Source organism: Odontesthes bonariensis, chromosome 11, assembly GCF_027942865.1.
Source record: "Odontesthes bonariensis isolate fOdoBon6 chromosome 11, fOdoBon6.hap1, whole genome shotgun sequence".
NCBI classification, from domain to species: Eukaryota; Metazoa; Chordata; class Actinopteri; order Atheriniformes; family Atherinopsidae; genus Odontesthes; species Odontesthes bonariensis.
The window spans coordinates 28,825,735-28,852,713 of record NC_134516.1 but is presented as its reverse complement, the minus strand read 5'-3'; the positions used below and the strand labels follow the sequence as shown (position 1 = coordinate 28,852,713).

General features: G+C 46.6%; 1 long non-coding RNA gene and 10 other non-coding genes across 11 annotated transcripts; 6 read left to right on the top strand and 5 right to left on the bottom strand.

Moving 5' to 3' along the window:
• Window positions 1–65: 65 nt before the first annotated feature.
• Window positions 66–184, bottom strand: LOC142392480 (5S ribosomal RNA). The gene has a single exon (XR_012771130.1). It is a non-coding gene; the product is annotated as a 5S ribosomal RNA (ribosomal RNA).
• Window positions 185–538: 354 nt separating this feature from the next.
• Window positions 539–657, top strand: LOC142392174 (5S ribosomal RNA). The gene has a single exon (XR_012770841.1). It is a non-coding gene; the product is annotated as a 5S ribosomal RNA (ribosomal RNA).
• Window positions 658–964: 307 nt separating this feature from the next.
• LOC142392479 (5S ribosomal RNA) lies at window positions 965–1,083 on the bottom strand. Its single transcript, XR_012771129.1, has one exon. It is a non-coding gene; the product is annotated as a 5S ribosomal RNA (ribosomal RNA).
• Window positions 1,084–1,437: 354 nt separating this feature from the next.
• Window positions 1,438–1,556, top strand: LOC142392173 (5S ribosomal RNA). The gene has a single exon (XR_012770840.1). It is a non-coding gene; the product is annotated as a 5S ribosomal RNA (ribosomal RNA).
• A 307-nt stretch (window positions 1,557–1,863) lies between these two features.
• LOC142393257 (5S ribosomal RNA) lies at window positions 1,864–1,982 on the bottom strand. Its single transcript, XR_012771870.1, has one exon. It is a non-coding gene; the product is annotated as a 5S ribosomal RNA (ribosomal RNA).
• A 354-nt stretch (window positions 1,983–2,336) lies between these two features.
• On the top strand, window positions 2,337–2,455 carry LOC142392172 (5S ribosomal RNA). The gene has a single exon (XR_012770839.1). It is a non-coding gene; the product is annotated as a 5S ribosomal RNA (ribosomal RNA).
• Window positions 2,456–2,762: 307 nt separating this feature from the next.
• Window positions 2,763–2,881, bottom strand: LOC142392478 (5S ribosomal RNA). Its single transcript, XR_012771128.1, has one exon. It is a non-coding gene; the product is annotated as a 5S ribosomal RNA (ribosomal RNA).
• A 354-nt stretch (window positions 2,882–3,235) lies between these two features.
• Window positions 3,236–3,354, top strand: LOC142392170 (5S ribosomal RNA). Its single transcript, XR_012770837.1, has one exon. It is a non-coding gene; the product is annotated as a 5S ribosomal RNA (ribosomal RNA).
• A 307-nt stretch (window positions 3,355–3,661) lies between these two features.
• LOC142392477 (5S ribosomal RNA) lies at window positions 3,662–3,780 on the bottom strand. Its single transcript, XR_012771127.1, has one exon. It is a non-coding gene; the product is annotated as a 5S ribosomal RNA (ribosomal RNA).
• Window positions 3,781–4,134: 354 nt separating this feature from the next.
• Window positions 4,135–4,253, top strand: LOC142392169 (5S ribosomal RNA). Its single transcript, XR_012770836.1, has one exon. It is a non-coding gene; the product is annotated as a 5S ribosomal RNA (ribosomal RNA).
• Window positions 4,254–24,601: 20,348 nt separating this feature from the next.
• On the top strand, window positions 24,602–25,535 carry LOC142391897 (uncharacterized). Its single transcript, XR_012770629.1, has 3 exons — window positions 24,602–24,823; window positions 25,148–25,353; window positions 25,483–25,535. It is a non-coding gene; the product is annotated as an uncharacterized LOC142391897 (long non-coding RNA).
• Window positions 25,536–26,979: the final 1,444 nt, after the last annotated feature.

Below are 26,979 nucleotides of genomic sequence, written 5' to 3'. Positions count from 1 at the left end.
CTGTGTCTGTGTGGCACACGGTGATGGTCAGATGTTACATGCAGGCCGCAGAGAGAAGAGAAAAAAGCTTACAGCACCTGGTATTCCCAAGCGGTCTCCCATCCAAGTACTAACCAGGCCCGACCCTGCTTGGCTTCCGAGATCGGACGAGATCGGGCGTGTTCAGGGCAGTGTGGCCGTAAGCCACAGTCCCTGTGACAAATATATGTTATATAGGTGCTGGAACCATACGTTTCCCCTATTTTTACCAGAGAGCTGGCTTGAGAGGCTGCTGTTGAGCCTGCACGTTGACTTCCCTGATGTGATTGTTCTCTGCAGCTGAAAATGGGACTCTCAGATAACTGTCTGTCAAGCTCCTCTGTTCCCTGTGTGTAGTTTTGTGTCCGTTGTCATATAGAGAAACCAGGGAAGCTCAATCCCACGACATGCTCATAAACTGCGTCTTCTCTAAACAGTATCGTTCTATTTTAGAAGTCGGAATACAATAACAGATTCTGTTTCAGAATCTATAAAAAGCTGGTTTGTGACTCCATTGCTGGCTTACGGCCACACCACCCTGAACACGCCTGATCTCGTCCGATCTCAGAAGCCAAGCAGAGTTGGGCCTGGTTAGTACTTGGATGGGAGACCGCCTGGGAATACCAGGTGCTGTAAGCCTTTTGGCTTCTCCAGGCGCATGCAGTTTGGCTACGTCAAATGCAAAAGTAGTCCCTGTTTGACTTTTTGGAACTTGTCCTTTCTCAGGACAAAGTTAAATGTATGAGGATCAAAGCCAACAATGGCCTGCTGGGACATCTCAGCAGATCCAGGATCAGCAACATGGAGACTGAGAGCCAAACAGAAACAGAGGTGTCTGCCAACCAATCAGCAGCAGCCCAAGCTGGTTAACTTCCTGGTGTCTGTGTCTGTGTGGCACACGGTGATGGTCAGATGTTACATGCAGGCCGCAGAGAGAAGAGAAAAAAGCTTACAGCACCTGGTATTCCCAAGCGGTCTCCCATCCAAGTACTAACCAGGCCCGACCCTGCTTGGCTTCCGAGATCGGACGAGATCGGGCGTGTTCAGGGCAGTGTGGCCGTAAGCCACAGTCCCTGTGACAAATATATGTTATATAGGTGCTGGAACCATACGTTTCCCCTATTTTTACCAGAGAGCTGGCTTGAGAGGCTGCTGTTGAGCCTGCACGTTGACTTCCCTGATGTGATTGTTCTCTGCAGCTGAAAATGGGACTCTCAGATAACTGTCTGTCAAGCTCCTCTGTTCCCTGTGTGTAGTTTTGTGTCCGTTGTCATATAGAGAAACCAGGGAAGCTCAATCCCACGACATGCTCATAAACTGCGTCTTCTCTAAACAGTATAGTTCTATTTTAGAAGTCGGAATACAATAACAGATTCTGTTTCAGAATCTATAAAAAGCTGGTTTGTGACTCCATTGCTGGCTTACGGCCACACCACCCTGAACACGCCTGATCTCGTCCGATCTCAGAAGCCAAGCAGAGTTGGGCCTGGTTAGTACTTGGATGGGAGACCGCCTGGGAATACCAGGTGCTGTAAGCCTTTTGGCTTCTCCAGGCGCATGCAGTTTGGCTACGTCAAATGCAAAAGTAGTCCCTGTTTGACTTTTTGGAACTTGTCCTTTCTCAGGACAAAGTTAAATGTATGAGGATCAAAGCCAACAATGGCCTGCTGGGACATCTCAGCAGATCCAGGATCAGCAACATGGAGACTGAGAGCCAAACAGAAACAGAGGTGTCTGCCAACCAATCAGCAGCAGCCCAAGCTGGTTAACTTCCTGGTGTCTGTGTCTGTGTGGCACACGGTGATGGTCAGATGTTACATGCAGGCCGCAGAGAGAAGAGAAAAAAGCTTACAGCACCTGGTATTCCCAAGCGGTCTCCCATCCAAGTACTAACCAGGCCCGATCCTGCTTGGCTTCCGAGATCGGACGAGATCGGGCGTGTTCAGGGCAGTGTGGCCGTAAGCCACAGTCCCTGTGACAAATATATGTTATATAGGTGCTGGAACCATACGTTTCCCCTATTTTTACCAGAGAGCTGGCTTGAGAGGCTGCTGTTGAGCCTGCACGTTGACTTCCCTGATGTGATTGTTCTCTGCAGCTGAAAATGGGACTCTCAGATAACTGTCTGTCAAGCTCCTCTGTTCCCTGTGTGTAGTTTTGTGTCCGTTGTCATATAGAGAAACCAGGGAAGCTCAATCCCACGACATGCTCATAAACTGCGTCTTCTCTAAACAGTATAGTTCTATTTTAGAAGTCGGAATACAATAACAGATTCTGTTTCAGAATCTATAAAAAGCTGGTTTGTGACTCCATTGCTGGCTTACGGCCACACCACCCTGAACACGCCTGATCTCGTCCGATCTCAGAAGCCAAGCAGAGTTGGGCCTGGTTAGTACTTGGATGGGAGACCGCCTGGGAATACCAGGTGCTGTAAGCCTTTTGGCTTCTCCAGGCGCATGCAGTTTGGCTACGTCAAATGCAAAAGTAGTCCCTGTTTGACTTTTTGGAACTTGTCCTTTCTCAGGACAAAGTTAAATGTATGAGGATCAAAGCCAACAATGGCCTGCTGGGACATCTCAGCAGATCCAGGATCAGCAACATGGAGACTGAGAGCCAAACAGAAACAGAGGTGTCTGCCAACCAATCAGCAGCAGCCCAAGCTGGTTAACTTCCTGGTGTCTGTGTCTGTGTGGCACACGGTGATGGTCAGATGTTACATGCAGGCCGCAGAGAGAAGAGAAAAAAGCTTACAGCACCTGGTATTCCCAAGCGGTCTCCCATCCAAGTACTAACCAGGCCCGACCCTGCTTGGCTTCCGAGATCGGACGAGATCGGGCGTGTTCAGGGCAGTGTGGCCGTAAGCCACAGTCCCTGTGACAAATATATGTTATATAGGTGCTGGAACCATACGTTTCCCCTATTTTTACCAGAGAGCTGGCTTGAGAGGCTGCTGTTGAGCCTGCACGTTGACTTCCCTGATGTGATTGTTCTCTGCAGCTGAAAATGGGACTCTCAGATAACTGTCTGTCAAGCTCCTCTGTTCCCTGTGTGTAGTTTTGTGTCCGTTGTCATATAGAGAAACCAGGGAAGCTCAATCCCACGACATGCTCATAAACTGCGTCTTCTCTAAACAGTATAGTTCTATTTTAGAAGTCGGAATACAATAACAGATTCTGTTTCAGAATCTATAAAAAGCTGGTTTGTGACTCCATTGCTGGCTTACGGCCACACCACCCTGAACACGCCTGATCTCGTCCGATCTCAGAAGCCAAGCAGAGTTGGGCCTGGTTAGTACTTGGATGGGAGACCGCCTGGGAATACCAGGTGCTGTAAGCCTTTTGGCTTCTCCAGGCGCATGCAGTTTGGCTACGTCAAATGCAAAAGTAGTCCCTGTTTGACTTTTTGGAACTTGTCCTTTCTCAGGACAAAGTTAAATGTATGAGGATCAAAGCCAACAATGGCCTGCTGGGACATCTCAGCAGATCCAGGATCAGCAACATGGAGACTGAGAGCCAAACAGAAACAGAGGTGTCTGCCAACCAATCAGCAGCAGCCCAAGCTGGTTAACTTCCTGGTGTCTGTGTCTGTGTGGCACACGGTGATGGTCAGATGTTACATGCAGGCCGCAGAGAGAAGAGAAAAAAGCTTACAGCACCTGGTATTCCCAAGCGGTCTCCCATCCAAGTACTAACCAGGCCCGACCCTGCTTGGCTTCCGAGATCGGACGAGATCGGGCGTGTTCAGGGCAGTGTGGCCGTAAGCCACAGTCCCTGTGACAAATATATGTTATATAGGTGCTGGAACCATACGTTTCCCCTATTTTTACCAGAGAGCTGGCTTGAGAGGCTGCTGTTGAGCCTGCACGTTGACTTCCCTGATGTGATTGTTCTCTGCAGCTGAAAATGGGACTCTCAGATAACTGTCTGTCAAGCTCCTCTGTTCCCTGTGTGTAGTTTTGTGTCCGTTGTCATATAGAGAAACCAGGGAAGCTCAATCCCACGACATGCTCATAAACTGCGTCTTCTCTAAACAGTATAGTTCTATTTTAGAAGTCGGAATACAATAACAGATTCTGTTTCAGAATCTATAAAAAGCTGGTTTGTGACTCCATTGCTGGCTTACGGCCACACCACCCTGAACACGCCTGATCTCGTCCGATCTCAGAAGCCAAGCAGAGTTGGGCCTGGTTAGTACTTGGATGGGAGACCGCCTGGGAATACCAGGTGCTGTAAGCCTTTTGGCTTCTCCAGGCGCATGCAGTTTGGCTACGTCAAATGCAAAAGTAGTCCCTGTTTGACTTTTTGGAACTTGTCCTTTCTCAGGACAAAGTTAAATGTATGAGGATCAAAGCCAACAATGGCCTGCTGGGACATCTCAGCAGATCCAGGATCAGCAACATGGAGACTGAGAGCCAAACAGAAACAGAGGTGTCTGCCAACCAATCAGCAGCAGCCCAAGCTGGTTAACTTCCTGGTGTCTGTGTCTGTGTCTGTGTCTGTGTTGAAGTAAATGGAACTGTAATTTTGTAACAATTGCAAAGAAATTGTCGCTGTTGATAAAAATGATGTGATTAACATGGATTTGTCAGACGGAAGGTAATCATGAGTCGTGTTGTTTTGACAGCTGCACCGTCACTGTGAATGAGAGAGCACGAGAGTGTTATAAGTAGTACCTGATGGTGTGTATACTGTTGTGATGACCTCCCTCAGGGTTTTAGGTGTCTTTAAAGCGGCAGTAGGAAACTTTTTTTTAGTCATATTAGCTTTAACTGTCATGGGATTCTGGAAGTAGAATATTAAATAGGCTGTTTAGGAAAAATAACGAAATCTGTAGCTCCCTCTGAAGCCTGTAATCATGCTTGCAAAAACCGAGCGCTCCCGGCTGTTTTTAACCAATCAAGTTAGGGTCGAGGAATCCTACCTGTCAATCACAGCTTGTGCACACGCTGCTGAGCGTGAGTCTGCCCCAGCTTGTGTGCGCTCACACTGTTGTGAACTCACGTGCACAACCTCGTCCACAGAGGGGGAGGGGTTTGGGGGGCGATTCGGAGCTTGTTAGAGGTTGGGGGAGGGACCTGAAAGTTGTATCAGTTCGAATTTTCCGACTTTAGACTCGTAATTTTGAAAACTTGCCTACTGCAGCTTTAAGAAAGTGAATCTGCAACATTTCCCCAGCTATTTTCAGGTAATATAGTCCAGTACACAAACACTTTTACATATTGATTATATAAACCACCCCATTCAGAACATCATCTGAGACGTCTACCCTGTGAGGGACAGCTGTGGTTTAAGCTGTGGGAGTTAGAGGCAGCTGGAAGCTCTAACAGTCAACCAGCCACAGAGGAATAAGCTCTGATCACTTTTTTCATCTCATTGCTTTACAACTTCACCGCTTGACTAGGCTCATGGATTATCTATGTACAATACATCTTCACTGTAAAATCCAATAGCTGCCCTGACATTTGTTAACTTTACTAGGTTAATTACAATATGCACTTATGACTGATATTTATGAAGTAACAGTTAGTTTCATGGTGAAAAAGGCAAAAAACTTAGTGTTTAGAGTGAAGATGACTTTATTTAGAGTGAAGCTCACTCAACAATATGTAGGAACACAGTCTCACTCCCACTGCGCATTCAAAGAAGAAGAAGTGTGCATGCGCAGTAGCAACATTCAGTCTCTCCCGCTCAGCAACGTATATTATGTCTATGTCAGCAACGCAGCAGTCCAGCACACAGGCCGAGGCACTGAGGGGAGCCTGCTGAGTTCACTTTTTCAGTTTTTTTAAAATTCGTTTGAAAAAGAATAAATAAGGTAAGTTATCAAGCAAGTATGTTTCTTAATATGTTTTAATTACTGCTCCGACTGTTAGCGTTCATGAGCTAACGTTAGCGTTAGTTAGCTAGCTAACGAACCAAACAGGCATAACATTAGCCTGTTCAGGCCATGGTTAAGGCGAGTTTGGGCGGTTTCCCACCATAGTCCTGTGATTATCTTAAAACGTTTTAACAGTTTCAAAGTCTAATTACTTTGAAAGTCTCACATTTGAAATGTTGTAGCATGAGTTTTCCGTTTTCCCCAAATTGACAACGATGGCATTTTGGCCTGACTTTCAAATTTGCAACGTGGAAATTACAGTTTTCAGTTAAGGCAGCATGAATGTGTTTGATGCAGAGAGGAGGATACATTAGGTTCATAATGCACTGGCGCTGTCTTTCTTTGGGGAAATGGTGAAGACTGGTTTAGTAGCATAGATGCTTTCGCATCCTATGAGCAGACATCCCAAGTCTCCCGGAAGTTCCGGGAGTCTCCCTGATATTGATAGTTAATCACGGATGCCCGCGAGTCGGATAAAATATCCCGGATTTAAGACTATGCGAGGGAGTGTTTTTTTTTTTTTTTCAATGCGAGTGAGAGCGTGCAGGCAATACAATAACTCGTGCACCATGCACGTTTCGACTGCGCAGGCACGAGAGAGAGAGGGGTGTGGGGAGAGGTGTGAAACCTGTGCGTATCTGTCCAAAGCGATGCTCTGTTCAACCAGCGTTCAGGGCGACTGCTGGTCAGAAGGCCCGCTGATTGGTTTAGTCAGCAAAATAAGCCAATAAAGTTCGGTGTGGGAGGGCTTCGATTTACTCTCTGACAGTTACCTAAGTTACCACTCAAAACTGTGCATCCTGCGAAATGGCAGAGGGTGAATCCTTGAGTAAAAAACGAAAATATAAGACTCATTTTACAGCAGAATATACTAAAGTATATCCATGTCTAGTGAAGGTGAAGAATGATGACACTGTGCGAGGTGCACTGTATGCAATAGTGACTTCAGTGTTGCCCACAGCGGACTTAATGACTGTAAAACATGTGGAGGTAGGCTAAGTTGAATGCGCCATCATCTGCATCTTATTTCTGTAGGTTAAATGCTGTTATAAAATAAAACAAAACGTATCAAAGACTTATTTAAAGTATCAAACACATTTAGTTACTAAATTTGTAGGCCTATATCTAACTAGCCAGCTACAGTATCTAACTATCTATATCCGGCCTGTCTAAGCCTTTTAAAATATCCCCAATTTAATATAGGGCCGGGGGGGGGGGGGGCAAACAGAATTGCACACCGGTGTAGCCATTTACTGCAGGTGGGATGGACTAAATAGCCCAGTTACCTCCTCATCTCGCTCTTTTTGCGCTCCGTGCCCATATTATTTCCCAGCAGAGTGGCTGAGCTCAGGTGTCTTGCTCCGTGTGCAACACATAACCCAGTTGGTTTGAGGTGGTATTAATATTTTCAAAATAAATTGGCTTAAACAATTTATCAAGAACCCATTTTAAATTTGGAACTTCATACCAATATGGTTCCATATGTAGTATCTATGTGGGGAAAATTTATGTTTGTAGATCAATGACCAAGAAAGAAGCATCTGTTTATGAAAGTAGGATAGCTTTGAGGGGATTTTTTCAACATTATAATTACAAAGTAAAAAGAAATTTAGGCCTCCTAATTTAGAGAAAATTAAATTCGGTATGAAGTTCCAAATTGAAGATGTGTTCTTGATAAATTGTTTAAGCCAATTTATTTTGAAAGTATTATTTAAAGTGTAAAAGTCTAAAAAGTTAAGGCCACCATTATCGTATCAGTTCATTATTACAGATTTTTTTTTAATATTGTGGTTTTTGTTCCTCCATATAAAGTTTAATGAAGTTTTGATTTGCCGTTGTCGCTTTCTCTTTTGCCGTTGTGATTTGCACTTCAGGGCCACCGTAGCACCTCCTCACCCAAGCAAGCGAGCAAGTGCAGGGCACCGAGTTCAGGGCAACATGTTTTTCTGTGTGTTTCTTATACGAGTAACTGAGTGAGTTAACTATGTGTGTGAGGGATGTTTATGAGACGTTGGGAGAGAGCAAACAGTTGACACCATAGATGTTGGAACTATTCTGTTTGGGGTGGCAGGGTTTTTGTTGGGAGGGGCGGCGGAAGCACGCACACTTATCAATGATTGAGGATTTGATTTGAAGTTATTTTATAATAACATGTGTCACGGATTTAACTTCCACCGACACAAAATCAGGTTCTGAGATCCCCCAAATCACACAGACGGTAGGCGAAGTAGGTATAGAAAATAGAACTTTATTGTAATTTCAATGCATAAGTAAAATCATTGTGCAAGTGAAATCATTGCACCAAACCCACCTGCAGTTACCCCCATCCCCCAGCTCTTCAACCAGTAACAAAGAAAAAACAGGTAATATTCTGGCCACACTATGTTATCTTGACAATGCCAGTCCACCACACATCAGCCCACAAACAGTCACTTCCCCACAAAGCCTCAGTCTACTGGTGACATTTTCCACCCCCCCCATTTTGGTGGTCGTCCTCGCCCACCCATTCACTCCCCATACCTTGCTGGAGGCATGCCCATATTAGACCGCTGTGACCGCCTCAGAGGGTTTGACCCCCCCTCTGACAGCAGGGCAGCCCCGGTCTGATCATCTGGCTCTAACAAAACTGGGGCCTGAGCTGGTTCAGCAAACCGCACAGGTTCACCCCCTGGGTGAGGAATGGCAGGCTCTGTAACGGCCAAGGGGGCCAGTCGGGCTAAGGGGGCAAAAGGTAAAAAGAACGTAGGTTGTTTAGACAAAGAGTCCATCTTCAGGGTACACACCTTGGGCTCAGTCCTTGTAGCCTCAAGTCCTGCAGGACAGGGGCGCAAGTTGTTCCGGTGCATTGTCTGAATTGGTCCCTCCTTCCCCTCGGGTCGGATTTTGTACACTGGGTGGCCAGACAGTATCTGCGAAAGCACAACAAAAGGAGAGGGCATCCAATGGGGTGCCAACTTGCCCCGAGCTCTCCGTCTGAAATTCCTGATCAGCACTCTCTCGCCCGGCAACAAGGGTACGGCCCTTGTCTTCTTGTCATACCGAGCCTGATCCCAGCTCTGCCTCTGTTCTGTGTGGGTTCGGACCCGGCTATAGACCTCCACCAGCGTCCGATGGTGCTTGTCCACCCATCCCACCACCGTCCTCCGATCCTGTGGGGGGACAACATCTACACACAGGTCAATGGGTAGTCGGGCATGACGTCCAAAGAGCACAAAATAAGGGGTCAAACCAGTACTACAGTGCACCATGTTGTTATAGGCTTGCACCAAGGCTGGAAGCTTGTCTCTCCACCTCAGCTGGTCCTCTGCACAGAGGGTATTCAACAGGGATAGCAGGGTCCTATTGAAGCGCTCACACGCACCATTGCCCTGTGGGTGGTATGGGGTGGTCCGGCTCTTGGTACAACCATACAATTCACAGAGCTGACGCATTACCTCAGATTCAAAAGCCCCCCCACGGTCTGTCAGAAACCGCTCCGGACAACCAAACGGTTGGATGAGGGCGGCCCACAGGGCACTGGCCGTGGTCTGAGCAGTCTGGTCCTTAGTAGGCACGGCCACTGCAAATCTAGAAAACAGATCAGTCATCACGAGGATATACTGGTGGGTGTCGGTTGGCCGCCCCAAAGACAAATAATCCAAGGCCACCACCTCCCATGGGTAGCTGGACACAATCGATTGGAGGGGGGCCCGTACCGCGGGGCCGGCCTTTGCAACTGCACACTCGGGGCATTCGGCTGTCCATACCTTTATGTCTTTTCCCATTCCTTGCCAGTAGAACCGGCGGCGCATCAGGCCCAGAACCTTTTCACTATTAGCGTGTCCAGCTGCCTTGTGGTAGTCCTTCCACAAGTCTTGAGTATGCTGGGTTGGGACAATCAACTGGAAGGTCAGCTGGCCAGTATCTGGCTCCTTAATGCAACGTCCCAGGACGCCCTTGCGTTGCTCCAGCCGATCCCATTCTCGCCCCCACTTGCGAACCTGGGGAGACACTGTTAGACCTTGACTTTTCAGCTGGCTCACCTGGTTCAACTCCGGGTCCTGCTGCTGGCGTTCCTGCCAGGACCCCCAGCCATCGTCTTGAGCTGCCCGAGGAGCCTCCTCCAGCCCCCTCTCCCCAGGAGGGGCAAGGTGGACAGCCTGGACATGTGCCTCTCCTGGGAGTCGGGACAACGCGTCTGCATTCTGGTTCGTCCTACCAGGCCGGTATTTTACTGAAAAGGTGAAATTTGCCAGCTGAGCCACCCACCTCTGCTCCACCGCCCCCAGCTTTGCTGTCCCCAGGTGTACGAGGGGGTTGTTATCCGTGAACACTGTGAACTCCGACCCCCACAGGTAGTGCTTAAACTTTTCTGTGATCGCCCAAAACAGTGCCAGCAACTCCAACTTAAATGAACTATAGTTCTGGTCATTCCTCTCATGGGGCTTCAGGCTCCGGCTTGCATAGGCAATCACCCGCTCCCTCCCCCCTTGTACCTGTGACAGCACTGCCCCGAGTCCCTACAAGCTGGCATCTGTATACAGCAAAAATGGTAAGTTAAAGTCAGCGTAAGCCAGCACCGGTGCCTGCAGCAGTGCTTGCTTAAGTTCCTCGAACGCCTGCTGGCACCTGGGGGACCACTGAATAGCTGCCTTCTTGACCCCTGCTGTGCCCTGAAGGAGAGCGTTGATGGAGGCTGCCACTCTGGAGAATCCCGGGATGAAACGGCGGTAATAACCTATGAAGTTGAGGAAGGAGCGGACTTGGGTGACTGTCGTAGGAACAGGCCAGTTCTGTACTGCTGCCGTCTTGTCAGGGTCTGTGGCCACCCCACTTTTGCTGACCACATGACCCAGGTACTTGACCTCTTTACGAAAAAGGTGACACTTCTGGGGCTGGAGTTTCAGGCCGTGCTGTGCAGTTTCTCAAACACCCTCTCAAGATGTTCCAGATGGCTGCCGAAACAGGGGGAATACACAATGACATCATCCAAGTAAATCAGGAGGAAATCGTTCACCTGGCCTCCCAAGCAGCGCTGCATGAGCCGCTGGAAGGTAGCAGGGGCATTGCACAGGCCGAAGGGCATCCACTCGAACTGGAAGAGGCCCACGGGCGTGGTAAAGGCAGTCTTTTCTTGGTCCCGCGGAACCACCTCAACCTGCCAATACCCGCTTGCAAGATCCAGAGTGGAATACCAGGCTGACTCCTTGAGATGGGTCAGGGACTCCTCAATCCTGGGCAAAGGAAAAGCATCCTTGTGAGTGATTGCATTTAATTTTCGGTAGTCAACGCAAAACCGCCAGGACACATCTTTCTTCCGAACCAGCACCACGGGTGCAGCCCACGGGCTGGCACTTTCCTTTATTACTCCATTGTCCAACATACCTTCCAACAGCGACCTCAACTCTGTGTACAGATTTGGTGGAACTGGCCTGTACCTCTCACGCACTGGCGGTGCGTCCCCGGTGGGAATCTGATGGAGGACTGCAGTAGTGCGGCCGAAATCATCCTCATCTGCCGCAAAGACTTTGGTCCATCTCTGCAGCAGCTCGGCCAACCTCCGTTGTTCATCGAGGTCTAGGCCCTCCCCCTGCAGTGCCAAGGCTGGATGGCTCGGTGATGATGCCTCTGCTGGGGGTGACAGATCATTTATTCTCCTCACCTCTACTATTGAGGGTCCATCAGCTGTTAACACCAACTCTTCCTCAGTTCGCACATCTTGGGGATCCACCTGTGAGACTGCAGCGAGGGCCCGACGCTGAGGGAGCTCCACAGGGAAAAGGTGAGGGTTACACACTCTTACTGGTATTCTCCCACCCCTCACCCAACTCAGGGTCCTCGCCACCCGCCACTCTTGGTCATCGCTTTGCAGGTTCTCCACCATGATGCAGCAGTCTGGCCTCCCAGTCGCTTGGGGGACCTGGGCCCAAACCACCATTTCAGTCTCCGGGGGGATCACTATGGGGTCCTGACGCGGCAGCTTGGCGACACCCTGTAGGACTCCAGAGGGCTCCGCGAGGCCGATGCGCCGGCAGACTGCAAAGACCTTCCCCCACTTGGCGGCCGCTGTGGGGTTCATTGCGGACTTGAACCTCTCCTCTGCTTGGGAGCCACCCTGGAAAACACTCATCCAACAGTCCCCAATCACACTCATCCCGAGTAAACAACCGTCATGTTGCAAACACGCGTCTTCGACCACCACCACCCCTTTCTCCAATACCTTGACCCCATTTATCTCAAAGTCAAAAAGCGCATACCCAATATATGGGATCGACAGTCCATTTGCAGCCTTCAGGGTGAGCCAGGGGATTGTGCCCCTGACTAGTCCCTCCCCAAATTGCTCCTGAAACACAGAATGCTTCATTAGTGTGACTTGAGAACCAGAGTCTAACACACATGAAATGCTTTTACCTCCCATGGTAACGTTCACTTCAGGACTTTCTCCGACGAATGAGGGCTTGGTGGGGGGTGTGGTCTGGGTCCCCTCCTCGACCGCTCGCCCTACAGCGACCGAGGAAGCTAAAAATCCTGGGGGCCACGGCGTCGCTTGGGGCAGAACCGGCGAGTGTGGCCCGATTGTCCACACTCCAGGCAAATAGGCCGGCCCTGAGGGTCCCACTGGAACTGACTTCGAGACACCTCAGGGGCGGACCGGCGGGGCCTCTGCTGGAACGTTGACCCTGGTTGGACAGTCTGTACGGTTGGGTCAGCAGGCCCCACGGAGAGATTAGCTATTTGGGCCCGCAACTCCTCGGCCAGGGACCTGCCCAACACTGAAATCTGTTTCTTGAGGTCTTGTTGTAGCTCTGCCCGCAGGGATTCCCACAATGCCTGAGTGTCTTGGCCAGGAGGGGATTCTAGGTGATGGGTAGGTGGAGCCTGCTGTAGCGCTGCCTGGTGTGTAGGCGGGGGCGGCCGCTGGTTCGGGGGAGGCCTGGATGTGTACGTGTGGCAGGCCCAGGTCTCCGTTTCCTCTTTAGTGTGCTCTTGTTCAAGTGCCTTTGCCTCCTTACAAATAGCAGGGAAGGTGATAGCCGGTGTGCGACGAAGTAGCCTTTTCAACTCTTGCTTCACATGACCTTGCTGTAGTCCCCTGATGAACTGGGTGCGTAACAGGTCATCTTCCACTGCGACATCCACTTGTTCCTTCACCTGCCACCTGTGATAGAGCTCCCGAAAACGGAGAATAAAAGCACACATTTCTTCTTCTGCGCCCTGCCTGCACTCATAGAACTGAGCCCTCAGTGTAGCCAGAGACTGACTTACCCCGTATAGTGTTGTCAGGAAGTCCAATATCTTCACATCACTGTCCCTTTCGTTATCAGGCAACAATAGGACTTCACGTTTGGCTTCGCCCCCCAAAGCACTCAATATAAAATCAGTCTTTTGTTCATTTGGAAGACCTTGTGCCCGTACAAACATTTCAATTTTAGCCCGCCATTCCTCAACCTTTTCTCCCCTCTTTCCTTCAAAAATGGGCAACCATGGCCCTCCCGTATACCAAGGAAACTTGACATTGTTAACCATATTTGGTGGTACATGAGCCGGGGCAGCCGGGTTCTCATTACCATCGTTCGACATACTGAATGTGTGTGTAGGGGGATCCTGCCGAGACAACGCCAAAAGAGAAGTGTCACGGATTTAACTTCCACCGACACAAAATCAGGTTCTGAGATCCCCCAAATCACACAGACGGTAGGCGAAGTAGGTATAGAAAATAGAACTTTATTGTAATTTCAATGCATAAGTAAAATCATTGCGCAAGTGAAATCATTGCACCAAACCCACCTGCAGTTACCCCCACCCCCCAGCTCTTCAACCAGTAACAAAGAAAAAACAGGTAATATTCTGGCCACACTATGTTATCTTGACAATGCCAGTCCACCACACATCAGCCCACAAACAGTCACTTCCCCACAAAGCCTCAGTCTACTGGTGACACATGCAGTTATAAGAGAAATAGAATGGATGAACACGGCATCTTTATTGTTCAGAAAATAAAAATTGATAACCAAATCAAGCCATTTAAGGAACATAACAGCATAAAATACACCACAAATGAAAAAAGAAAAGTCTGCGCTCATGACTCAGGGCATCAGGGCATAATGAAAGATTTTAAAATGAGTAATAAAATCTGACAGGTAACCAGGGAAGGAAGTCCTTTAATCCTGGAAATATTCTCCAGGTGATAGTCGGCTGACTTCCTAACTGACCTGATCTGGCTGCTGAAGTTCAGCTCTGAGTCCATAATAACACCCAGATTCTTGCTTGGTTTGTGCTTTTTAACATCACAGCCTGAAGCTGAGCTCAGATTTTTAACAGCTGACAATGACCTCTGTTTTATCTTTGTTTAGCTGCAGGAAGTTCTGGATCATCCGGTTGGTTATTTGTTGGAGGCTCTTTGCTGGGCCAGTTATTCCTCTGTGCCAGCAGCTGAGCACCAGTTCTGCCAAAACTAACAGGAAACATCATCCTGCACCGCTGGATTATCAACAAGTAATACTGACCAAGTCAGGAGATTAAAAAGGATGCAGAGGATAGTCAACCATCTCCTAAACACGGGACTTGTGTTTGACACCAGTCTTTGAACTGCTGTGAGACCGTTGTTTCCTTCATTCGTTTTTCACCTTTTTTTCCAAAACTACTTGGTCAAAAGGTGTAAAACATTAAAAGTACTGGGTTAAAGTTAGAAAAGCATCATGTTTAGGAAATAAAATACACTTTTGGGGGAAAAACTTGGCCAATAAGACCAGGAGCTCCTGACCTGTCTCATACATTTCAGTAAGACCTCGGGAAATTGTCCCAAAAAGGGCAAAACATGTCTCCTTTAAAGGACCAATAAGAGCTACATCTCAGACTCTACAGGCCTCAGTTAACTTGTTAAATGTGTGAGTGGGTCGGTGTGAAAACTCAACATCTAGGATGTTATTTCCAGCTTCTACGTTTAACTGAAATAGAAAATCTGAGAATTACGACAATTTGGGTAGAGCTATTTTACGACAGTAAAATATTTGGCAGTGACTAAGTGCCTTTAGCACAGACAGGAGGGTGGAGGCAAGGAGACAATGAGGCTGATACCAGAGCAACCAGATGAGCCTCCAGCGTCCACCTGTCCTGATAGTCCCTCACAAGCAGCTGTCTGTTGTTAGCACGTTAAGCTTTGATTGGTCTGGGCTGGTCTGTGGCATTATTTATAAACCTTCACCCTTGCTGTTTCCTCTCATAGCTTGTTTTCACCATGACAGCTGCTGGGTTCTTCCTGAGGTATAAGCACAAGCTGCCTTTTACAGTTTTTGTTTGTTTGTTTGATTGATTGGAAACATTAGTTAATATTGCATTCTTACTCTTTGCTGTACATAATTTCAGGGTTTCCCTCTTTGCCTTGTTGACTGCTGCTACATGGGGTTTTCCCACTAAAGGTGTGCTATCATCTGTTGTGGTAAAACATTACATGCTTGCTTGAATTAGCTTCTGCTAAACTTGTTCTCATGCACCCAGGTTCAAAATCAGCAGGCCAGAGCAGCAGCGCACAAGAGCTGCAGCTAATTTTGGCTCTTACCAGGGAGCAGCCGCTGGCCGCCCGGTGACCGTGCCCAACACTGCTTCCAGTGACGTTTATATGGCGACACCTGTGCAAGCCTCTGGTCTAAGTCAACCTGTTCTTCAGGCAGACCCAAGACTCAGCGGCTATGGCTCATTTGTGCCAACGCAACTGGTTGTCCAAGCTCCCGGTTTTGTCCAAGCTCCCGGCCTTGTCCAAGCTCCTGGCCTTGTCCAAGGTGCTCTTCAGGGAGACCCAAGATTCAGCAGCTCTGGCTCCGTTGTGCCCGTGCAAATGGCTGTGCAAGCTTCTGGAGTCCCACAGGCTGTTCAGACGGGTCCAGCATTGAGCAGCTTGAGCTCTGGCCTGCCTGCAACAGGATACTCTACTGTCACTTATGTGCCTGTTGACGTAGGATCTGACGCTGGAGCTGCCCAATCTGGACCACAAGGTAAATCTTCTGCTTGGAGTGTAGATGGCCCAAAATGTGTTTGGAAGCCTAAAGGTGTCTGTGCGTTTTCATGTAGTCACTAGCAAATCTTGCCGAGCTCTATTATGAAGCCGAAACCTGCTGTTTGGATTTTTTATTTTTTTTCAGAACATATGTATTAAAACACAAAATGATGCTCAGGTGTGTAATAATGGCTCCCTTCTGCTTGGAGGAAACGCCTTTCACTTTAAGCAGCCTTACTGGGGCACCAAAGGGAACCCGAGCATTGCACCTGTGCTTCTCATTCAGTCTGCTCAAAATCTCTGGAGAGGGGGGTGGAGCTTTTAACTTTACATCCTAAGAAACTGCGATGGTAAGACTCTGTGCTATCAGAACTTCTGCTGTGAAAAGAACTAATTGTGAAATGTCTCCACACAGAAACCCAGTGGGCTATTGCTCCCTCAGTCTTTGAGGATGCGTCAGCCCAAGCCCTCAGCCTCACTGACGTTCTCCCTGCAGCCCCTCTGTCACCACCTGGCCCTGTCCTCCAGTCAGGGGAGACCTCCAGTGTCACAAAGGAAGCTGAACTCGGGAATTACCAGCAGCAGACGGAGGAATTCGGCTACCCGGATGACCGCCAAGGGTCTGGACCGGGATCCGCAACCGTACTGGTGCCACGCTTTGGTGTGGGTGGATCTCCTAACTTTGACTACAGGCTTTTGTACGGCTTGTACCCCTCTGGAACCTACAGCACCTTCAGCCAGCAGCATGAGAAGGGCAAAGACTACTTTCAGGATGTCCACTACTTGAAGGAGCATATTACTGACAGCCATGGTTCTGGGCAGCAGAAAAAGTTCTTCCCAAGTGCCCGCTAGAGCTGAACATGATGTGCAGAGGGTATGTTGAGTGGTACCTGCAAATGTCTTTATCTCAATGCTGTAACTAATCTGGTTCTGTTTCAGATTGGAAAGCTGAATCCCAACAGCATAAGATTCTTTTTAGTCTTTGAATAAAATCTTGTCACATGATCTTGCTTCAGAATGATTAAGGGAAACGATGGCCTGTGAATAACATCTGGGTTCAAGGCAAATGGCAGGCATCGCCTGTCATATTTGACTCGGACATTCTGCTTTCGGTTTCAAACATGGCTTCTCAAAGGTCTGCATCTTGAGAGGAATTGCTATGGAAGTGTTAAATAGTTGCTCAATTGACTATAGCGATCAGCTACAGCATCCTTTACAGCCATTTCTCTACACCTGTACATGGCAGCCAGACGCAACCCCTTCTATAGATTGCTGAGTGCACGTAGCCAACCTGAAGGCTTGCCAAACAAACATTGTGCTTGAAATACTTGGCTGGATACTTCTTAAATATTCTTCTGCAGTTAAGCCACAGCCAGTGCTGTCTTTGGCAGTCTTGTCATATGATGACCTTGTCTGGGTTTTTTCCCCCAAACCCTGCAGACGGAATGCTAAAGTAATGGCAAGCCAGTGGATAATGAACATTTCTATTTTTGTCTCTGGGCATCCATATACTAGGGCTGTCAAAAATGATTGCATATTCCTTCTAAAACGATGTAATCAGACATCTGTATTAGCACATGTCAATGACACACATGCGCATCTGCAGGCTTTCAAACTGCCAGGCAACGGCAGCTTCCCGTCAATAACGGGACAAACTGACTTAACTACTTGAATAGGTAGTTTATTCAAGTTGAAACTTAACAATTTGTTTCATGTTATGCCAAGTCTATTTTGGTGAACATTTTCAAGAATTAACCTCATGTTGCTTGTGGTCGACTGACAAGCTAACTGTAGCTCGTATACAACTTTGTCTCAAGGCTCCAAAATTTTTCCATCTAACCAAAATCTGAAGTAGTGCCAGGCGGGGCTTTATATATATTTTTGGGGGTTAAAATCACTTTCTTTGCGCCTGCGGTCGAGTTGGGTTCTGAACTTTCTGCCATCTTCATGTGAATCAACTTTCAGCAGTGATGCTTTACCAGACAGTGACTCCTGTGACCTTTCCCTGACCCCGTCATGCAGTGTGCCGACTCAGGGCAGACGGCGGCTGCGCAGATGTTTTTCCACATTCGATTTTCATTTTCATTTTCACCTTCAACTGTCTGTTTTTAAAACCTATTTGAATTTGGAATATTCTTTGACAACCCTATCCTGTACCACTCTACTATTGTGCTTTAATAGGCAACTTGTTGCCTTTCCACTCTGTAATGGCAGGTTGTGCCAGAACATGCCTATTGATGTTGCATTCTCTGAATGCAATAATAAAGAATTACAGTAGTCAAATCCTGAAGTAACAAATGCCTGGACCAGTTTTACTGCATCATGAGACAGGACATTCCTGATTTTAACAATATTACAAAGGTGAAAGAAGGCAGTCCTAGAAACCTGTTTTATGTGCCTTGAATGATAACTTCTGGTCAAAAATAACTCCAAGGTTCCTCACTGGAACTATCTTACCATCCATTTACTTTACTCAATGTATCCAGTTTAGGGTAGTGGAAGCCTTTAGCCCAGTGATACTATTTTTTTCCACAAGAGCCACATTGGCAGAGCAAAATCAAGGGAAGAGCCACTTTTATGAACACATACTAAGTCCCCTCTTGCAAATATGCATTTCTAAATATAAAACATCCCACAAAAAAAGAAACAACACAGCCAATACATTTTCAATTAAGACCGCATTTACCTGAATACTGGAATACTTAATACTCAATACTGGAAGCTGGCATGCATGTCCTTGACTTTCTTCATGTTGTATTTGTAGTTTGTTGCAATCATAGTGAGACATTCAAGATGAGCATGGTTTAGTCCTTTTTTAATTAAAAACCGACCCATTGTGCCTGCATCTCGCGCTGGCTAAAGGAGCTAGCGTGCACTGCGGTCAAGTGTGACGGTGGTTTAAGCGGGCTGCGTTGCCAGGTTTAACAGTGCCCCCTTTAGGAAACACCATTAAGCCTTAATTAATACTTAATAAAAATACTTTATACTACAAAAACACAAACTTAATAGAAATACTTAATACTGTGCAGTATTCGCTGTATGTTATTTGAAAAAAATTGTTATTGTTACCATATTGTTATAAGCTACTATGCGAGTGCGAGCCACCAATTAAAGCTTGAGGAGCCGCATAATGAGTATCTCTGCTTTAGCCTATCCCTGCTGCCAATTGAAAGAGTCAGGGTACACCCTGGACAGCTCTCCAGTCCACTCTGCAAAAGGTCTAATAATTTCCACACTTCCATTCACTGAGACTCTTCTAGAACTGTTTGGAGACCTTTTTTAGAGGGCCGTATCAGAGAGCCTACTGTGGGAGAGTACTTCGAAAGTTTGATCGTGCCAACTATTGCTAGTTTAATAGCAAGTGAGCTGAATCGAAGGAGTTAAAAAATATTTTGCAAATTGATCATGTCGCTTTGCACTCGAGGGAATTTGAAAATGCATCTTCCGCATGTGGTAGAATCAGGAAAACATAAGCAGAGGAGATATTTAAGTCTTGTGTAGGATGAAAACCAACATGGGAAGATGTGATGCCATGTTAAGGACCGAGTCTGTATGAAGCACAGTGTCATAGCCCCCCAGCTGGTGTCCCAGGTGAGATGAACAAAGGCCGCACACACAGAGGGCAAGTCGAGACAGTTGGTTAAGAGGGATGTATGGCTCTGATGAGGCACACAGAAGACACCAAGTGGTGCCAAGCAGAGGAGGGGCAAGGCTACGTAGCATAGGCTAACGAGTCACATGCAATTAAAGCTTGGAAAAGGCAAGCGAGTGCAGATTTAACTGAAACACCTTCATGGCATAAGGTCAAGCAGGGCCACTGTATTGAGCTTCAAGTTATTTTGGTCTGGGTTTGTGTAATGCAATTCAACCATGAGGAGAAGGAAACATGTAGTGGTGGAATTTAAAGCAGCAGTATTCAGTTTGCCCTTCAAAAGCAGAGTCAGCCTCAGTGGGTGTGGTGAAGACTCAATCCTCTATGAAGTGAAAACAAACCTCGAGTTAAAGTATTCAATACACAGACCACATTTTATTGGTCAAGTTTATTTTGCCAGAGTTCAGCCACATGTTGGAATCTCCATGGAAGTGTCCATGAGAGTCACCTGCAGAAAACAGAAGGGGTCAGTATTGATACAGGAGTCTCAATACTTCAGACACTAGTCCAGCTTTACCTTAGTACAACTTCTGCCCTTTAGACCCAGTCTTGGCATCAGCGTGGTCAAAAGCATCCTGGGAGTATTTGGCGTATGAACTGGAGTCGCGGGCTCGTTGGTAGCCATTGCTGGACTGGACGATGTGGGATGAAGGGTATACAGTGCGCATCTCAGATGTGTCCTCAGGGACCTGGTCGGAGGTCCAGGCAGACTGTGGGAAAGAACTGTCGATCTTCAAGTTCATTAGGGCAGCGAGGAAACGAGCAAAGTCTGCGTCCTGCGCAGTAAAGCCAGCATTAGACCCAGAGGAGCCGCTGCCGTAGCCAGACCCAGAGGAGCCGCTGCCGTAGCCAGACCCAGAGGAGCCGCTGCCGTAGCCAGACCCAGAGGAGACGCTGCCGTAGCCAGACCCAGAGGAGCCGCTGCCGTACCCAGAGGTGCTACTACCAGAGCCAGAGGACCCACTATTTTGACCTGAGCCCAGAAATTAGTTGAAGCAAAGTATGACAGCATGGTTAGTCATGCTGTTTGGATTTCAAAAGAAAAGAAAGAAACTTTAGTATATAGGAGAACAAAAACCTAAACCATTAAACATGAAGACTCACCTGAAGAAAACCTTAAACAACATGTTGAACAAGACAAAACAGAAGCAACACAATTCAGATAAAACTGGTCAAAAACAGCAATCTAGTGACTGCTGTTGAGAGAAGATTTGTGCTGTAACTCATCTGAGGCTGCAGCTGACTTTATATTGGTGCTCTACCTGCTCTAATTACACTCATAAACCTCACCTGGGACCCAGTCAGATCGTGCTGCATTCAATTCAGCTCTGAAAATGAACACTTCTGACATTTAAAAAGGTTTGTTGCAACATGTGAGGAATGAACATGGGATGTTTTAAAGAAGGTGAATTACGCTTGGTCAGATACGGTGTTAAACATCTGGACCAAAGTCCTGCAGATCACTGTGGGCCCCTAATCTCTGGCTGGGGAGTGTGAGGGGAGTGACAGAGATTTGGTCTGAAGGACTCCAGGTTATAACCTCGGTTCTAATACGTCACAAAGACGTCACATTCATGAAATTGGGGTCCAACACATCACTTGTCCACTTCACTAGTGGGAGCTGCTAGTTGGGTTTCAAGGGGAAAAAAGTGAGCTCAGCGTGACATAAGACTGGAGTCTTAGTAAGTTAACCTGCTGAGTTCTGGAAATAACTCTAACATAATGTTGACTCCTTGGCAGGAATAAGGAGCTCTGCAGCTCTCTCATCCAGAGGATCTAGAAGCATGGATGTGTTTGGAACATAGCAGAGGGTGTATTCTTCCTAAAGTCACGCTAACTGCCTTCTGCGCACTCTGATGTTTGATGTTTAAAGCTCAGATTAATATCTGAGCTGAGATGTAGAAACGTGAGACAACATGATGCAGAGCTGCTCTTTTATTAAGTGATATGGAGGAGATCTTAGATTTATTTCAGATGAACTTGATTAAACAGGACATAACGGAGGTTAAATGTTTAAAGCACCTTGTGCCATCATTTCGTTCATATCTGTAACTGTTTCTCAAATTTGTCTTGATGATTTCTGTGGATTTCCATCATTCCTCCTGAAAACTTGTTGCCTTGTGAGAACCAAAGACTCCCACAGACTCCCTGTGACACAGCAAACTTCCAACATGGGAAATGTGACATTTGAGCACTTTATAGTCTGTAGGCGACTGTTTTCTGTTCTTTGTACTGTGGAGGCTTTACCAGCCATCAGTGAGGTGGAACTGTACTGAAAATACACTGAAGTTAAAGTTACATTTTTAACTCATTTAAAAGGGAAAATGTGTCTATTTGAATAATGCTCTTTTTTAATATGGGTCTAAGTTTGAGTCTTTTTTTTTTTTACTGTAAAATGTTGACTGTCACACCTGAACTTCATATTTATTTATGAAAATGAGAATATTTATATCCCCAGGTTGTTTTAATTCTGAAAACTAACATTTGTTACAGTAGTTCACATCATCTGTCCTCATAATTACTTTCATAAAATCCAACAAAGACCAGACTTTATCATGTTCATATTTAAACTGCAACCTGCAGGTTAACAATGTGAGTGACTTAAAGTGTGGAAACAAGTCCACAGAAGTTTTTCTTTTAATTATGTCAGTATATGTCGACTATGTGCAAGTAGTCCCCACAGGCAGTGTCCTTGCTGTAGGGACGACCAGGTAAGACATCTGATTCTCACATATAGATGGAACATTTGATGTTGCATTATGCCCAGTATTAATCACACATGTTTGTTCATGTTCCAGACAGGATAGTGAATGCTTTTGTGCAGTCCACTGTGTGGTTGTACAGCTCACGACTTAACTGAATATTTTCCAACACCTGGCTCGTCTTCTTGCATCCAAATGTAGAACAAAATAGATGTTTGATCTGTAAAATCTGATGTAATGAACAGAATCCATGAGAGTTGTTTGATTTATTCTAACCCTCCCCGGGCTCCAACTCTAACTTTCCCCGTTGCCACTGATTTTCAGTCCACTTCTTGTGTCCTTTGGCTCAGCTCAGCCTTTTCTCCCCGTTTCCCTCCTTAAGAACGGCTTCTTGACAGCCACCCTTCCATGGAGACCGTTTCTGATGAGGCTTCATTGAACAGCTGAAGGTCCAGATGCATCTCAGGGAATCACCCGTTTTCTGCAAAAATGCCATTTCATGCATGTCAAACTGTTATTTTATAGATGCAACCAAAGAAATGGGAACAGATGACAAATTCTTCCCATACCTGAATTTTAGCTTGAGCAGCTACTGATGACGCAGCCCTTTTGGCCACCTGGTACCTGCTTCAGGTCAACCTCCTGAACAACCCAACACAAAAGGCCTTTTTCTTCAGCTTTAATGTTTCCCTACATGCTAATATTCACAAGCAGGTCCTATGCTACTGTCCTGATAGGCAATGATGACCTTCTGGCCACACCTCTGCTATTGAGGCTGAGAGGCTCCTTTCAGTTTCCATGACCCAACCTCAATGGTAATGTATAGATTTAATAAAAATACTCAGCTTTGTGTTTAAGATGTCATGAACAGGGTCCTCCACTAGATGTTTGCCGCCCACCACCTGATCCAACTTACTTCCAGGTAGTGAGTAAGTGACAACATTGAGGCAATACATTTTGTTCCCAAGCAACTTCACTAAAAGTAGCTGCCACATCTTTTGATTTGTGCAGCACAAGCTTCATTACAAATATGCAGAGTACAAGACCTTTGCAGCCACAGAAGATATTTATGAAGCCATCCTCGGTCATGGACTTGCAGAAACTACTGTCCAGGTTTCACATGGCCCCAGCATCTGATGTGTCTGCCCTTACCCAGAGCTGTAGGGCGAGGATTGCTACAGAGTGGAAAGGTTTCCCCCTCAGCACAATATGCAGCAGTGGAATCTTCTGATAGAGCTCAAGGCCACACCTTTACCCACTGCTGTCAGGGAGCTGCTGTCAGCTTTTCAGCCATTTTTAGTTGGGAATGCATTCCAAGCTGAAGCCGTCAAGACCTTCATAAGCTCACCTTTGAGCAGAAACTGTCCATAAGTTAATGCCAACACCTTATTTATAGGATTAAGTCATGTCAACCTGTCAGGCCCTCAACTATCCCCTCCAACCCACAACTGGATGACCCAGAGACAGCTAGGAGCCATTTGATGGTGCAACAAAGTATTCAAGTTAAAAGCCATTTATTCAAGCGGCAGCAGCAGCGATGACTCTAGAATATGCAGATCTGCAAGACAAAGAAAGTCAGTCACCTACCAGCAGCTACAGAGAGCACACATGCAGAGGAAAATGAGCCTCACCAGAAAGATCCTCAGAAGCCGCTCTGAACTTGAACCTTGTGCTGAGATGTTTTGCCGTGGTCTGGCTCAGATTCTGTTGGGCTGTAGCGGAACTGGCTGAACAGCACACGCTTCTTGTTGTAGCGGGACCGAGATTTGTAAGCGTAGACTTGATCCTCGTCGGTCACAGGAGTGAAGACTGGCTCGTCCTCGCCGCTGGTGTCAGATGAAAGGCTCCAGCTCCCATCTTCAAACTGGTAATTGCTGCCAGGAGCTCCAGACTGACCTCCCTGAGCGCCATGCTGCTGTGCTGCAGAACCACTGGTTCCAGCTGCTTTCTGATACGTTGGCTTAGATAGATCTTGTCCATAAACTGAATACATGGGTGAGGAAACAGAATTAAGATCAGCCTTCCATTTAAACCCAGAGTCAATTTAAACTGCTTTTAGTTGCTGATTTGATTGGGATCAGCTTACCGCTTTGTGCAGGAATGCAGGTGATGCTTCCAATCAGCACACAAGAAATCCACAAAACCCTGCAGAAACAGGGACATCTCATATGAAGTTCTGAGTACATTTAGAGACCAGTGGGATCCAACCACCACCTCCCCTTAACATGCCCAGTCCTGTTGACCTTAACTGCATATTCATAGTGTAATGCTGCAACCAAATGAGGTTCTGCTTGCCTCAGACATTTAAGGCAGCAGAGGTTCAGTGCCACCACTTGGGCCCAATCCCAATTCACCCCTTGGCCCTACCCCTTACCCCTTCCCCTCCGTTTTGCGCGTTCACGTGTAGAGGTAGTGTTGTCCCAATACTCTTCCAAAGCCCTTCCCCTTAGCCCTACCCCTCCGTTGTAGCCCTTGAAACGGAGGGGTTCGGCCAGGCAGACTCCGTTTGAAGGGGTATGATATATTTCCCAGAGTACAACGCGACTACCGGGAGATCGCGAGTCTTTTTAAAAATGGCAGAAGCGAGAGCACCACACAAATGTAAGTTCTTCTATTTTTTTTGCCATAATTTAACTGTTTTAATCGTTTTAGGTTGTGATAACTGGTGTATTGTGTGAGTTTAATATGGTGGCAATGTGTAGTTATTTTCTGTTATAAACACACATGGGAAAAGTCGCTATTTTACATGGAGTAATCGGTCAATGCATGTGAAGGTGCTGCGAAAGAGTTTTCGTTTTTTAAATTGTAACACGAGTATTTACAAGCAATGTAGTTGGTTAACCATAGAGAAGTTCCTTTTGAGTGACATGAGCGTCATTTCGCTACCTATTATCACAAGTATTCATATACGTGACTGATTCACAGGGACTCAAGCACAAAGAGCCTGATCAGGTTTAGCGCCCCAAACGAAGATCTGTTTCTAAAGTCATCCCCATCCCCAAAAAGAAGTAGGAAGTCCAATCCCATAATGGATTACCTGATACAGGAGAGCCTGAAGGAGCAGAAGCGCCACGAGCAGAAAACGGAGCGCTTTTTAGCTCGGTTTGAGCGCATGATAGACAAACTTTACGGTGAGTTGATGCGCCATGCACCTATTGTACACACAGCCACCACTACCGCATTCTGAAACACCTTTTTTAAATTTTTTACAATGGATGAAAGTGCATGCTATAATGTCATATCGTGTCTTGTTCCCCCAGAACATCACTGAGCCCATGCAGCACCTCCGATGCGCCCTCCGCTGTTCCTGCTCCTCCGGTCATCTCGTTCTCGATGATTGCACTGTTGCCCGTTTATCTTCATACTGTTTATATTCATACTGTTTATTGTCCATATTTGCACCACACACTTTACAGCAGACACTTTAAGCTGTTATTTCTGAAAATAAGCTGCCTTACCAGTCTGTAATGTGAGCCTAATAAAATAAATTAAGGACAAAAGGTTTGTGAGCATGATTATCACATCAATATCATATGAACGACTGGAACGGATATTGGTATGAAGAGATTTATTATACAAGGGATAACAAAAAAATTGGGGTACATGTTGTGGTCCAATGGGCAATAATTTGTAGGACGACCCGTCTGCTGGAAAGAAAAACATGGAAAGATCAGGCTTTCATCCTCCCAAACCAACACATTGATAGCACACACAATGCAGTGCATTTATTTAAGTCATCAAATCTGAACCTGGTACAAAGAAAACCGCTTCAAAAACGCATGAGCTGCATGTTTATCCCAAACGGAACGAGGCGAGTAACAAAGGCTAAACATTAGCTTATGCTTTCAGCTAGGTTAGCCAGGTTGGGATACTACTCCAGTCAATGAATCAGCAAATCCAACGAGACAAGCAAATTGTTTCTATATTACACGATATCACAAATGTACAGTTAGAAGCACTTTCAAACACAAACACACAATCATTTTCACACGCCGGCTCTGGAAGCTACCAGCTGCTCACTCACACGCGTTATTTGTATTAATTTATAATTCTACATACCGTAACAAGATCCAGCAATGCTCCCAGATGTCGAAGACGCCTTCGCCTGATGGCACTCCGTCGATTCGACGCAGATATTTCTAAAAATATCCGAATAGCCCAGGACAGCGCGAACACCACTACAGCAGGCATGTTTGTTTACTTCTGGCTAAAGCTGTCGCTTTTGGTTACGTAACAACTGACGGCGCGAACTTATTACGTTCGTGAGTGTGAAGTGCTGTCCCAATTCGAAGGGGTGACATTCTTAGCCCTTCGCCTACCCCTCCGTTTGAAGGGGCGAGGGGTAGGGGCGAGGGGTAGGCGAAGGGGTAGAAAATAGAATTGGGATTGGGCCTTAGAAGCACTGGGATAGACTAGAAGTTACTCACCTCATTCTGGTGCAATATAATTAAAGCTTGCCTGGGACCTGCTCCTGCCAAACTGCACTAACACAAAGTTCAGAGCCCTGTGACACTAACCTGAAGCTGCAGGAGCTGCTTTCATATGATCCTCAGTGCAGAGGGAACTGATTGCTCAGCGGTAACAGCTGCTGCTGAAAGGTGCAAGGCTGCAGTTAACTGGCAACAATGGACTAACATATGGAGCATCTCAGTGTTATGGCAATAAATAGATAATAATCAGGAACTCTTGTGAGTATTATGTATTTTATTAACATATATAAATATTAAATTGTAAATATAAATGATCAAATATTCTGA